Source organism: Dermacentor variabilis, chromosome 1 (genome assembly GCF_050947875.1).
Source record: "Dermacentor variabilis isolate Ectoservices chromosome 1, ASM5094787v1, whole genome shotgun sequence".
NCBI lineage: Eukaryota > Metazoa > Arthropoda > Arachnida > Ixodida > Ixodidae > Dermacentor > Dermacentor variabilis.
This window is the reverse complement of record NC_134568.1, coordinates 244,446,780-244,459,950: the sequence shown is the minus strand read 5'-3', so window position 1 is coordinate 244,459,950 and position 13,171 is coordinate 244,446,780.

Sequence of the window (13,171 nt, the reverse complement as noted above, 5' to 3'; positions counted from 1 at the left end):
TTTTAGATTCTTGTAGGCATGTAAAAGTTGCAGTTAAACCGCAGTTATTAGTTTATTACACCAACCTATTGTTCTGTGTACGACAGACTGGTAACACGGAATTAAAGCAACATTTTATTTTGATATTTTATTTCTCTACTAAAAATATTCAAGCGATAAACACATCTTGATCTGCCATGCTATAGCAAAATGCACACATTACGCTTGTAACCCCCAGAGGAAGGCTGATTTAGCTGTTCATATGACATAACTCTGACACGCCAACTCATATTAGCAAATGCACAGGCCTGTCCAAAACAATGAGCGTATGCAAAGCGCCCCTGCAATTGTAATTCCACACAGCAGCCGTTATATTCGATGCCGATGCGTAACTAGCTGCTTGACAATTCACCGAGTTCGTAGACATAAGCATCCTTTCAGTTTCGCACCGTGCACGAAAACCGCAACAGGAGACAAAACCAGACCTATAATCACACCATTTCAACATGAGCAAAAACAGTTCAGTCTTAGGGATAAACACTGTGCGAGCGATTTAGTGCGCGACGGCGACGAGCGACGGCTTCGAGCGACAAAACGGGCCGTCGCTTGAACAGATGGCTCGGTTCAGGAAATCTAGAAATCGTCGCTCGTCGCCCAGAAGTGCTATGAGCGACTAGCCAATAGCGCGAAGCCGGAACTGGATGTGCATACATCGCTCAAATACTACCGATTGTCGCGCGGAACGAGCAAATGATTCAATTTTTATACGTGCAAGGATAAGAACGTACTGCAAGACCTCCGGAAATATTTTATGCTACTTTTTATAGTAAAATACATCAACGTAAATTACTAAAGCACGCGTCACGCGTGACTGCAGCCCTCATGCCGGCAACAGCGGGGAGGCGTCGCTCAAAATCGTCGCTCGCACGGAGTACGACTTGTAGGCGACGAGCGAACGCGACAGCCATCTCCGTCGCGTCGCTTGTAGCTGCCGCGCGCAAGATCGCTTATATGGGGTTTATACTTTTTTCAGCATAAAACATGGATTCCTCATGCGTTTTCAGTAAGTTCAAGATAACGCGCCCAACTGACCTCTTGCAGCATGCAGCTGAATGCCTGCGGCAAAGTTTCTAACTAGCACTGGTGCTGCACGTAACTTCAGTGGTCGCAGATTCCCCCTGCGCGAGACACCGTCAAGCGCGCGGTTTATTTATAAAAAAAAAAAAGCATGCTGCCAGCAAAATGACGCCTTCTGTTATGTGATTCCTTGGTTCAACAGCGTTCCGTACACAGTAGACTGCCAAACTGAATAAATTCAAACACACACAACGCACGCTAATCACGCTCCGCATAGGCTCGGAATCACGGGCTGGTGAACCAACCATTTTAAGCGTCCTCTCGCCTGGCGTCTTATTGAACATACCATAGTTCTGGCAGCGTTTGCGGTTTTTAAAGCTCTTACGGACAACGGCAAAGTGATAAAATCACATGCAGTTATCGCGACGACTGGCTTTTTAGATTGACATCGAGAGACAGCGCGTACGCCTAGTCCTTTGTCAATCGCGTCGGCTAAGCGCAGCGACGACTTCCTGGCGATAGCATGACATATACGGAGAATGTGCACCTAAGTTAGAATTCACTTACCGTGGAGGATTTGTTGTTATATCCAAGGCATGACGAACGACTGTCGTGTTTTCGTGGCAACGCGAGATGGCTAACACACGATCTCCCTCGGCTGGCCTTTGCTCGCTGGACGGGTCACCTTTCTCCGGTGCTGTGTTGTTCCGCGATCTTGAGCGCGCGCGCGCGCGGTGGAGCCACTCCGAGTGAAAAAGTAGAGCGCTCGCTACGCGTTCCTTTGAACTGCGGCGGCCTGTTCTCTTAGAAGCAAAACGATGTGTTCTTTGCTCAGCGTGCATGAATGATACATTGCCATGTTCGGGGCCAGCCACCTACAGTTGAAGCAGAAGATTACGCTAGGTTTTGTTTTCTATTGCCGCAAGAGTCTCTCTTTTCTATTGTCGCAAGAGTCTTTTCACTCTCTAGCTCTGAAGGGGAGAGTGAAAAGCACATTTCACTCTCTCCTTGGTGACAGAGTGAACAATGCATTTCACTCTCTTCGACATTTTGAGAGAGTAAAACGACGCTTTGAAGAGTGAACCGGCAGCTTCACTCCTGCGATACCCTTCCTAGTTTTTAGAGTGTGCCACCTGACCATGCAAAACACCCGCCAATGGTTCGTTAAGTAGAGTATGAACTAGATAACTAGACGATGAACTAGCTATAGTTACGGCCCGCTCCGCTCACGTTTCACGCGCTCAGGCACTGCAAATAACTGCGCTCACTTCGCATGCTTCATAAGCGCGTCTTTCAGAGACGCAGGCGACGTACAGTCGGCTGCAAAAGGAGCCAGGCGTCACGCGCTGTCACGCTCCGCTCAATCGGCCCGGGAGCGAAGCGAGGGCGTCCGTCCTGCCTTCCGGCATGAGTGTCGCGCGCACTAGCGGTGACTGCACCGGTCTGAGTTGAGCGGACGGTAAACGCTTAGCGAAAGCGCTCGTATTTTGTGCGAGGTGTTCAGGCGATGTAAGGGCGTCGCGTACATCAGCTGCATATATTAGTTTTGCCGTGCTTTCGTTCAATTTAGAAAAGGGCATAATCACCACTCCAGCTCTGAAAAACGCTTAACGCAAAGTTTTTCTTTTTCATTACGTTACTTAAACTAGCTACAAGCATCTCAAAACCAGGAGCTGATGTTTCAGATGTAGTTTAAGAACTAACTTGCCGGAAAGTGTAGCGCGCAAGCTTTAGCTATAGCTAACGAACGAAAAACATCGCGCGTGCTTTGAAGTGTAACCAATTAAACTGTAGAACGCACTTTGCGGAAAGGTTGCCGGCACTGCACATTTCTGGATTTCTGTATGCTTATATTGCATAAAACCAATCAGAAAAGTTATTGGGCAAGTGACCACTGTGCCGCGAATACTGCGCCGTCTATTTTTCAGACCGCTGGGCGCACTGAAGTGTTACCATTTCGTTTCTTCTTTCTCGCTAGATGAAAATGGCAGAGGCCCACCTTTACGCGTAGCCACCCTCTAGGTCAGGTAAAAAATATGACACGCAAAAAAAATTAAGTGAAAGAAACGATGGAAACGCCTAAGGGTTATACCTTGGGGAATAATTTTTTCGTCTCCTGTTTTATTTTTCTGATACAGATTACAAATCCCACGCCACTCTGAGATTTTCTTTCTTTATTAAATACCTAGCGGCGAATACTCTATTTAGGAGAAATATTGAAAGCCGTAAAAGAAGGGCATCGCACGTTTTCTGTTGCTTCATCGCTTTCTCTCTCTCTCTCTCACTCTCTCAAGTCCTACTTCTTTTAGTAGTCGAGATAGGGCGGATGAAAATTGAAGCTCATATAAAAGAATGCAGAAAAGAGGTGAAAATATAACGATGTTTCCCATTTACGCTCAAATGTTTCAGCGCTCTCTTCGGCAGCGGCTCTTGTGCTCATCTGCCCTCCGCCACCTCCGATCGTTTTGTTTAATTTCTAGCGTGGCGGCCATTTTTAGGGCTTCCCTCGCGCTCACGTCCCTTTCCCCTCTCTTTAGGCCCTTTCGATAATTTGCAGGGAGAGCCCAGAGTTGAAAGTCCTTCACTTCCCCTCGGGACACCTGGGTCCTTATTTAATACAGACCTAGCACAAAAAAGGGGGCTTCCCGCAAAAAAGAGAGAAAAGAAAAAGAACGAGAGAAAGCACAAGTAAAGGAAAAACAGAGGTTTAAATACACGCGCAACATCGCCGTTCGCGCTTGCGGAGAAAATGAAAAAATAAACAAAAGAGAAACGCCAGGCGATTTCAGGGAAACGAGAGTGGGGTAGTCCTCATTAACATGCGACACTCTCTGATGACGTCACGTCTGTGGCAAAAAAAAAAGAAAAAAGAAATGAGGATGCGGACGAATTAAACACGCACGCGCACACACACACAGACGAGAGAAAAAAGAGGAGTCAGCTCTACATTGTGGGCGCTAGACGAGGAAGAAATAAAAAAATAAAAAGAAAGAAGCTGACTAGAAACGGGAGGCGGCGAGTGAGGGGAGGGGGACAGAAATTACTTTTTTGGCCCTAAATTAAGAAGCCCTTCAGTATGAGTTCGATTTTTTCCCTGTGTGTGCGTGCGTTATGGCGAGGGAGCGTTCGGGGAAAAAAGGCGGCGTGTGTACTTTGTGGGCCTTTCTATCTTTTCCTCTCTTTGTTTCTGCGACGCAGTGCCCGTGGCGGAGTGCTAACTACGGGAGCGCGTCTGTGGGAAGGGCGGGCTCGCCGTAGCAAAGCACAAAATCGTAAAACGCGGACGGGCGGCAGGCACGGAGAAGCTCGCAGGGTGGATAGAAGCAAAGAAAGAAAAGAAGGAAAAAAAAAAACACGTACGTATATCAAGGGCACGTGAAACCGCCCACGACGAAGCTCGCGTGAAAACACAAACGAGGTAGCGCACGAGATGTGGGAGGTGAGTAGTTTGCCAGAAAGCGGGGGAAAAGGGAAAAGGCACGGGTAGGAACGAAAGAGGAGGAAGAAAATAGTGACGCTGCAGAACGCGGATGCTAAAGAAAGGAAGAGGAACATGGCCGCCCGGCAGAAGGGAAAACAGCGTGATGTACACTGCTACTCACATGACAAAGAACTGGACTACACAGTGGACGAACGCCTTGCCGGAGACGAAAACGGAAATTATTAATGCTGTCAACGTCCACAATTAGACATCATGAACTCAGCGGGAGTGTGCAAGCACCACGACCTCACCGAGCTTACCGAGTAGAAATAGGCGCGCTATTTAGCTTGTATCGTCCTCTGAATGGCGTCTGCGAACTCTCTCACTTAATATTAAAATAATTACACCCAACTAAAATATCAGTCATCGCCGCTAGCAAGCCATCGAGAAGAGAATTCAGGAGAGGTGCGTTCTTGTCATCTAGCAGCGCACTTTTGATGCTCAACCAAGGAACCTTAAAGGCGGTGCTCCATATAGCATACACATCGGTCCTTCTTTACGCTGCATGGTGTCAGATGCGTCGCCGCTAAATTTCCAACACTGACGGCGTCACCGCAATCGTGTAGGTATGAGCGGCTGCTAGGTGCGTTCTTCCCGAATGAATACCAAACTGCGCTGACGTAGGTACGAGCACGGCTGCCGAGGCCCGCGGTCAGAAGCACGCGCTCAACGCCGAGCCTGGGCTCCCGGCGCACCTGAGTAGGGCGCCGCCCAACCGGCGCCTCCCCGCGCCCTCTTTTAGCTCCACTGCACGGAGTGCTGCGACCTCTAGCTCGGCGTAGATCACCCCGTCAGCGAGAGACGAATGACGGCGCGCAGAAACTGGCCGACTCGTGCGAGCTCTTCGCAGAAGGCGGCTGCACGAGATCCGGACGGAGCGCGCTCTCTCGCGCCCCCGCCGCTGCAATTAGTTTGATGGAAGCGCTCTCGCAATCTGTCCTCTTCACCGAGTGGTTCCACTTTGGGATCTCCTTCTTTACTTTTCCCCATTAATTGCTCCAGATGATTTCTGCCTCGCGAGGACCTCGTTTTTTTTTCTTTTTTTACCGTTTTGAATGGCGCTCTTCCCTCCCGCGCTTTCCTTTCTTTGCGATCTTCCCCACGCGACGCGCCTGTCCTGTTTAAACAGCGATCTGATATCTGCCGTTCTAAAGTGAGGCTGTGCGCGACCGTTATTCTCTGTGACATGCCTACACAGTTTGCGGCGCCCAGAAGGATACGCTTCTTTCTAATCGCTCATATTTTCCTTTCTTCTTTTTACCTATTCCTTTTTTTTTCTTTTTCGTGCTTCGAGTTGTTTAATCAGCCGTGAAAGAAGCAGCTCTGATTGGACACACTTTTCGTCGGCTTCTATTCTGGGATAGAGTGCGCACAGCATATGAATTCGGAGCTGCCGGGTGCGAGAACTTCGTTATGTGTTTACCTTTCTCTTCACGCTAGTGTCATTAGATCATGTTAAAGGAGTTGTTAGTGTTAATAATTATTCAACCGTTCGTACACAACATACGAGGATACGAATTCCGGTTAAGAGCGGAGACACGCTAGCGAGGCGAGTTAATGGAAGCTTTATATATCAGGCAGAACAAGAAGGCGTCTATCAGTGACTCTTCTCAAACGAATAAATTCTGGGGTTTCACGTGCAAGAACCACGATCTGGCTATGGGGCACGCCGTAGTAAGGGACTCCGAATTAATTTTCACCACCCAGGGTTCCTTAACACGTGCGTAAATACGAGCGTCTTTGCGTTTCACCCCCATCGAAATGCAGCTGCTGCGGCCGGGATCGCACCCGCGACCTCGAACTCAGCAGTATAGCATAGAGAGAGAGAGAGAGAGAGAGAGAGAGAGAGAGAGAAAGAGAGAGAGAGAGAGAGGATGCTTAGAAAGGCAAGGAGGTCAACCAGAGGTAGTTCCGGTTGGCTACCTGTACGGGGGGAAGGAGTAGGGGGATAAAAAGAGAAATAGAGTGGAATGGGGAGAAAGCGATAGAGAGAGAAAGATGAGTACAAACAAACCGCGTACACTATAGAGCGCTTAGGGGCGGCTTTCTTAGAGTCTATCGTGAAGGCCCGTAGGCAGCAGGAACCTCAGTAACGCGAGTAGGGCCTTCAGCGCGGATGTTCTCTGGGAGCGCTGACCTAAAGCTTTTAGTTCTGATAGTGGACGACTGTCCAATAAGTCCAGCGCACTGCACATTACTTTTCTCTGGGCGCTATATCGCGGGTAGACACCGATAGTACGTGCGAGCGTCTCATCGCTCTTGCATGTGTCGCACATGGGGCGGTTGTCCATTCCAATAAGGAAGGCATATATGAGTTCGTAAATGCAACGTTTACGTACTGACGGTACATCATGGTCTGTTCACGTCTTGGTAACCCAGGCGGTAGATGCATCCGTATATCCGGAGAAAACGACCGCAAACGACACATGGTAAAAAACGTTCGAGTCCCACAGGGGCAAAGTACATTCACGGGACATCAATCGCAGCCCGGCCGCAGCGTCTGTTCGCAAAAGTGGAATCAAGACACGTTGACCACTTTCATGTGCAGATTGGGCGGCTCCGTCAACGTTGTCATCCCCGCTAATGTTGCAATTTCCTGGAAGTCATGGAAATATTCTGTTGTGTCCCTTGTCGTGGCTATGACGATATATCTGTCAAATTTCTGGGGCCATTTGTTGATTGGCTCCGTGGCGCATTGGGATTGGATTTGTATGCACTGAAGGGCTGCCTTGGAATCACTAATGACTGTCCACTGTTGCAGTGGTTCCTGTTTAATGAAAGCAAGTGCAGCACAGAGTGCCGCATGTTCCGCACCCGTTGAGGTGGTAACACATGAAGTTTCTAACTTGATTTCTTCGGATTTTGCCGGGATGATGACTGCAGCAGCAGATCTGTTGAGTTTTACCGAACCATCTGTGCAGACATGATGCCGAAATCTGTGCACGTTGTGAATGTGTTCCAAAGTTTCTTGCTTCAAAGCTTGCAATGGCGCTCCAGCTTTCTTTTTGATGCCCGGAATTGTCACTTGCACTTGCGGCCAGTGCAAACACCACAATGGGTCTGATATTCATGTAGCAGGCCTCTTTGCTGGCAAGCAAGCAAGATGGTGTGATGGAATCCGAGTCAGGTGTCGGATGTGTGCTCTCAGGATATCTGTAGCAATGTAGACTGTCAAAGGAGCGTTTCTGGCAACGGCCACTGTCGCAATCGATGACGTAGTTTTTGGGGGCACACGATCAGCTAGATGCGCAGCGTGTTCAGAGAGTGCTTCAATAACACTTTGGTGGGGGCTACTTGGTACACAGTATCTCGAGGGTGAAAACTTCAGTTCAATCAGCGCCAGTGTTTGTCTTGTCTCTTCTTTGTGGGTAGACCTGGATGTTTGCGCTGAATTTTTCACCTTCAAAAAGTTCAAAGGGAAGGACGAGAGAGGAGCGCGGGGGCATCACAGGACTTATACATGACATTTTTCGGCATTTTGCCACATACTTGGACAATCATCGTAGATGAGTTCTAGTCGAATTTCTTTAATATGTATGGCTGTATGCTCCGAATAGCATTTATTTACGAGTTAACGGTTGTCTGGTGTCTACTTCCTTCGTCCCCTCTAAGGTGCCCGCTTGTTAGATCCTGCAAGTATGATCCAACTAGCCAAGCAATTCGTTCTATTAGGCACTGCTTCTACTGCTCAGCAGCAGTTGCCTCGCATGACGTAGCACCAACATGCTTCCCCCGCGTACGCTAGGACACCGCCCCAGATGGTGGAGCGCAATGCTAGATCTTGCTATCGCTGTCTGTGCTTCGCCTTTCGGGCAAAGCTGGCAATTCTTGTTAATAAATCCTTTTGATTATACTGTTTACGATTATTTACGATTCAAGTGACGCTTTATAAAAATGATTAATGTTCAGTATATTGGAGCCTTGCTTGATAGTTGATACGCCTACATAACCAGCCTCCCTCCCTTCCTTTCTTTCTATCCATCTCACTGTAAGTAACCTGAGAATAAAAATATAATAACCTGAGAAGTGCTTGCGAGACATACATGTAAATACCCTTAAGAAGGTATACCCCTTGCATCCCACATAATATACCCTGACAGACCAAGAATGGGCAGTCCAAATTTGAAGAAGAAAATCAGTTTTTTTTTTCATTATGGGGTTTTACGTGCCAAAACCACTTTTTGATTATGAGGCACGCCGTAGTGGAGGACTCCGGAAAGTTGGACTACCTGGGGTTCTTCAACGTGCACCTAAATCTTAGTACACGGGTGTTTTCGCATTTCGCCCCCATCGAAACGCGGCCGCCGTGGCCGGGATTCGATCCCGCGACCTCGTGCTTAGCAGCCCAACACCATATATCCGCTAAGCAGCCACGGCGGGTAGAAATAAATCATTCATGAAGCCGCTGACTATCACGCGTTATTCCAGTAAGAGGTATGTGTACTATGAAGATACCTATCAGCCTACATTACATGTACATGTTTTATTCGGGCTTTGTTGTTATATTATGCAGATCATAGCCACCCTAACTGATGGCACTTTGTTGGCCAAAATTCTGAGATATATAAGCAGGAGCATCAGGTGGCACATACCCAGCGGCCCAATAATGTGGTTGACCTAAACAGGAAATTTATGAAAATCAAAGTCCTTGAAATCACGCGTTGTTCCATTAAGATATCTATGTGCTTTAGAGATTCCTATGAGCCGACATTATACGTACAGGACTTATACCAGGATTTAATCTTTTATTACGCAGAAAACATGTTCACTCACTGACACTTTGCCAGTTAGTATTAAGTGCTCTATAAGCCGGCTGAACTCTTTAAGGATGAGACATAAACCCGAGGACAGTGTTTATTTTTCACCTAAGTGTGCAAAATACACCGAGAATAAGCATATTCAACGAAAAACCTAAAGTTCCGCAGATTTTTTCAGCAATAGGAGGGTAATACCAGGTCGTACATTGCAAGCGAGCTTCATCCCAAGCCACGCATGGCTTCGTATGGAACATGCACAGACAGTAGAAGAACTTGAGTTTGACTTAGTTGTTTACTGCATATCATATTGACCGCTAATAAACACGAGGACAGGGGAAGAGAACACAAAACGACAACACGGGCGGTCAGACAGTTCTCGTCGGATGTGGAATGTATGTGTGTACGCCCTGCGTGATACCACTGCATCCAAGGATCTTGCATCGGTCTGTATCCTCTGACCGTGTTTTAGAAATACAGTGAGTCGTCGACCAAACTTTTTCCTCGCGCTGTGTTCCTGATACAACATAACAAATGACGTTTGCTGCTTGTCATTCAGTGCTGGCGGAAGACATTTAGCCAGAAACTTCGTACTCAATACCGACACTCGCCTCGAAAAAAAAAATGTTATGGTTTGTTACCTGTAGGCAACACTCGTTCATAAAGGGTTAATTGACGAGAATGCACGGAAGGATGCGAAACTGGGGATAGTAGGTAAAGAAAACTTCGCTTTAAAAAGCTCACAAATTTACGTAGGTTCGAATCAAGAACCCCACAGCTCTGAAGCAGGTACTCTGCCGCAAGCGCAATGCATTTGCGGTGAAAAGAAAAGTTGCGTTATACGCTTACTCTAACAGTTCACAAAATGGTTTCAACACATCATAATAAAGACAGTATCCGATAACATAGAATCAATTATTTAGTGGTTGAAATTTAGCTTAATATCCAGCCAAGGGCCAATCGAGCAAGCAACACTCGTCGTCATTTCTCTCTCTCTCTCTCTCTCTCTCTCTCTCTCTCTCTCTCTCTCTATATATATATATATATATATATATATATATATATATATATATATATATATATATATATATATATATATATATATAAATATAAATATATAAATATTTCTAAACTCACTGCTCTCTGCAAAGTGCTTTTATCGGGTCAGAATACCATGTGGCATAAAATATGAACTTTATTTCTTTATTTCAGTTATACACTGAAGTTACATGAGGGCAGAGTAAAAATATAAATTTCCTTCTTGATTTATTTAAACTATACCTTAAAGAACGTGAGTTCAGTATAAAAAATAAACAGCACGCCTCATCAGTATCTACTCTCCAGTCCTCCAGGAGCCAATATCGCGTTGCCGCCAGGTCGGCTCGGCAGTTTAAGAAAAGCGGACCACGCTTGAAATTGGATCCTTTTGAACATTTCTCTCTGTGTACGAAATCATTTTATACCTCCGAACTTGCTTTTCTCATATATACAATTTGCTTACGTAGCTGGCATCAGTCTCTTTATAATTAGTATCTTTTGATATTACTTGTACGAGTTTCACTTTTGAGCTTACTTTCCGCTTTAAGCTCTTACTCAGCAAACTTGAGCAGAGCCCTTAAGGGCTTGTGAATTGTGCGACCGTCTTTGAATGTTGTAGCGCGTAGCATTGCGTTATTGTGTGAATTTTCCTTAATTTTTTTCTTCTTTCACCTTTTATTCTCTTTACCTCTGTCCCCAGCACAGGGTAGCCAGCCGGTACTTACACTGGCTAACCTCCCTGTCTTTCCTCCCCTTTTGTCTCAACTTACCCAACTACTTTTAACAGCCAGCTTCTTGGTCAGTTTTCCGTACAATGTCATCACACATCACATGATACTAGGAAGCACCGTGTAAACGACTGAGCTAAAAAGTTCTACTGCTCTATTTCCGTTCACAAGACCTAGTAGCCCCAGCCATGCAACCTAACGAATCTTTACCTACAGGTCATGCTCAGGATTGTTTTCCGGTTCTCACTTCATATTAGCAGGGTTCCGAACAAGTAATTATCCATGCCTGTGATACTCCGGTTCGTTGTAATTTTGCTTTCTTGACAGCAAATTGGTTTTAACAGGTTACATTTAAAGTCGCACCAGTAAACATGACATTAGTTTTGTGGCTGAAAATAAACCGTAAAAGCATCATGGTATGAGCTAATAAGCCATCGTTGAGTTACACCATCAATTGGAGAGTGTAGAAAGGTATTAGCTAACTCCTCCATGGGCTTCCTTGAGTTACGATACCGGGTCTAGGTTGCCTCGATGCTCGCCTCCAAGCTCCCGCATGCCTGAAGCGTACATCGCACGCTTCTATTCAAACCGAAGTCTCGGCACAGAAATCCAAAGCCGTTGCGCTATAGAAGTGTAAATATTTAGAGGAGTTGATCCTGACTCATAAATCTGACGGGCCGGAGAAGTACAGGTTTATTAACCATGTCACGGATAACCCGAACCGTCACTGAGTATTAATTTGTCCACTTGCAGGAGCACAGAGCGACAAGTTCAGGATCAATGCACAGTCGCGTTCAAGGGAAGGTCACTCGCTTATGTAAGACCAATCGCATTGTTTATGTAAATATTCTTTTGATTGCACGACTGGGGTTGCTTGGTCATGTGAACGGGTACACTGAGCTGCCTAGCGCCGTCATTGACTCGGTGCGCAGAGTGTCTTTTACTTTATTCCCTAATCTGAAAACTGCTTTGTGCACCCGTACATGTCAGCTATAACGGCCGCTGTCACCTTCACGCGTCGTTTAAACATCACGTCCTCCAAAAGGACAAGTTCTTTAGTGATAGCAGCTCGCATAGGGATAATACAGCAATTCTATTTCAATGCTACTTCATTTCACGCTTCGTCAGTGGTCCGAGTGGCGCTACGCCTACGTTACCACCCGGATCGGTTGTTCGACAGTTGTCAATAATAAGAATGGCTTAGCATCAAGCGAAAGGAATCGTTACATCATAATCATCTAACTCCTGAAAAGCGTGCTTGCGTTAAAATGGGCTCATTTCTTATTCATGTTTACTTTTCTTTTTTGGAAGCTAGCAGGTGTTTTTTTTTTCAACGTAAATTAAAAAAATAGAAATAACAGTAGGCAAATTAATTGTTTTGCGGTTTGGTACGATGATTTTACTTCTACGGTGCAGCGAACGTGCCTACAACCGTTGGAGATAACTGTCCCGTTATGAGAAGGTTTGCGCACGGCTACAGCTACAAACTAGAGCTACAAAATTTAAATTACAAAGTTGCTATAATGATAGAAAAGAAAGGGAACAGAGGGGCACAGATTTTATTAGTCACAGCCAGATGAAGCCAACAGGCAATGAAGCGAAGGAAAGCGGGTAAACAATAACAAAGAAAATGGAAATGCAAGCGGAGGCAGCTTGCCGCCGGTGGGAGCCGTACCCACAACTTACGCATTACGCGTACGATGCTTTATCGATTGCGTAAGATATGGGGGCTCGGATCCCGCCGGAGACTTTCGTCCACTTTCATTTCCATTTTCCTGATTATTTCTACGCTTTAATCAAATACGACAGTTAATTACCCCCACGCTTTCCCTTGACTTCAAGGTTACCATAAGTACTCTTTACCGAAGGTGGATATTTGGTCTTTTGATAGCACACTGGAATAAAAACTGGTTTGACTGATAAAAAAAAAAACAACACGCTGGTGGACTCCACAGTCGTATCGCAGAATACCACTCCTATATGGCGGTGGTCGCGTTCCTGGCGAGGATGGCGTCACATCGTTTGCTGAGGCTTATTTTTTGAGAATAACCTGCGCTGTTTCTCTAGAAAATAAAATAGCGAAAGTGCCAGATTCCGAGACGCGATGCCAGCGC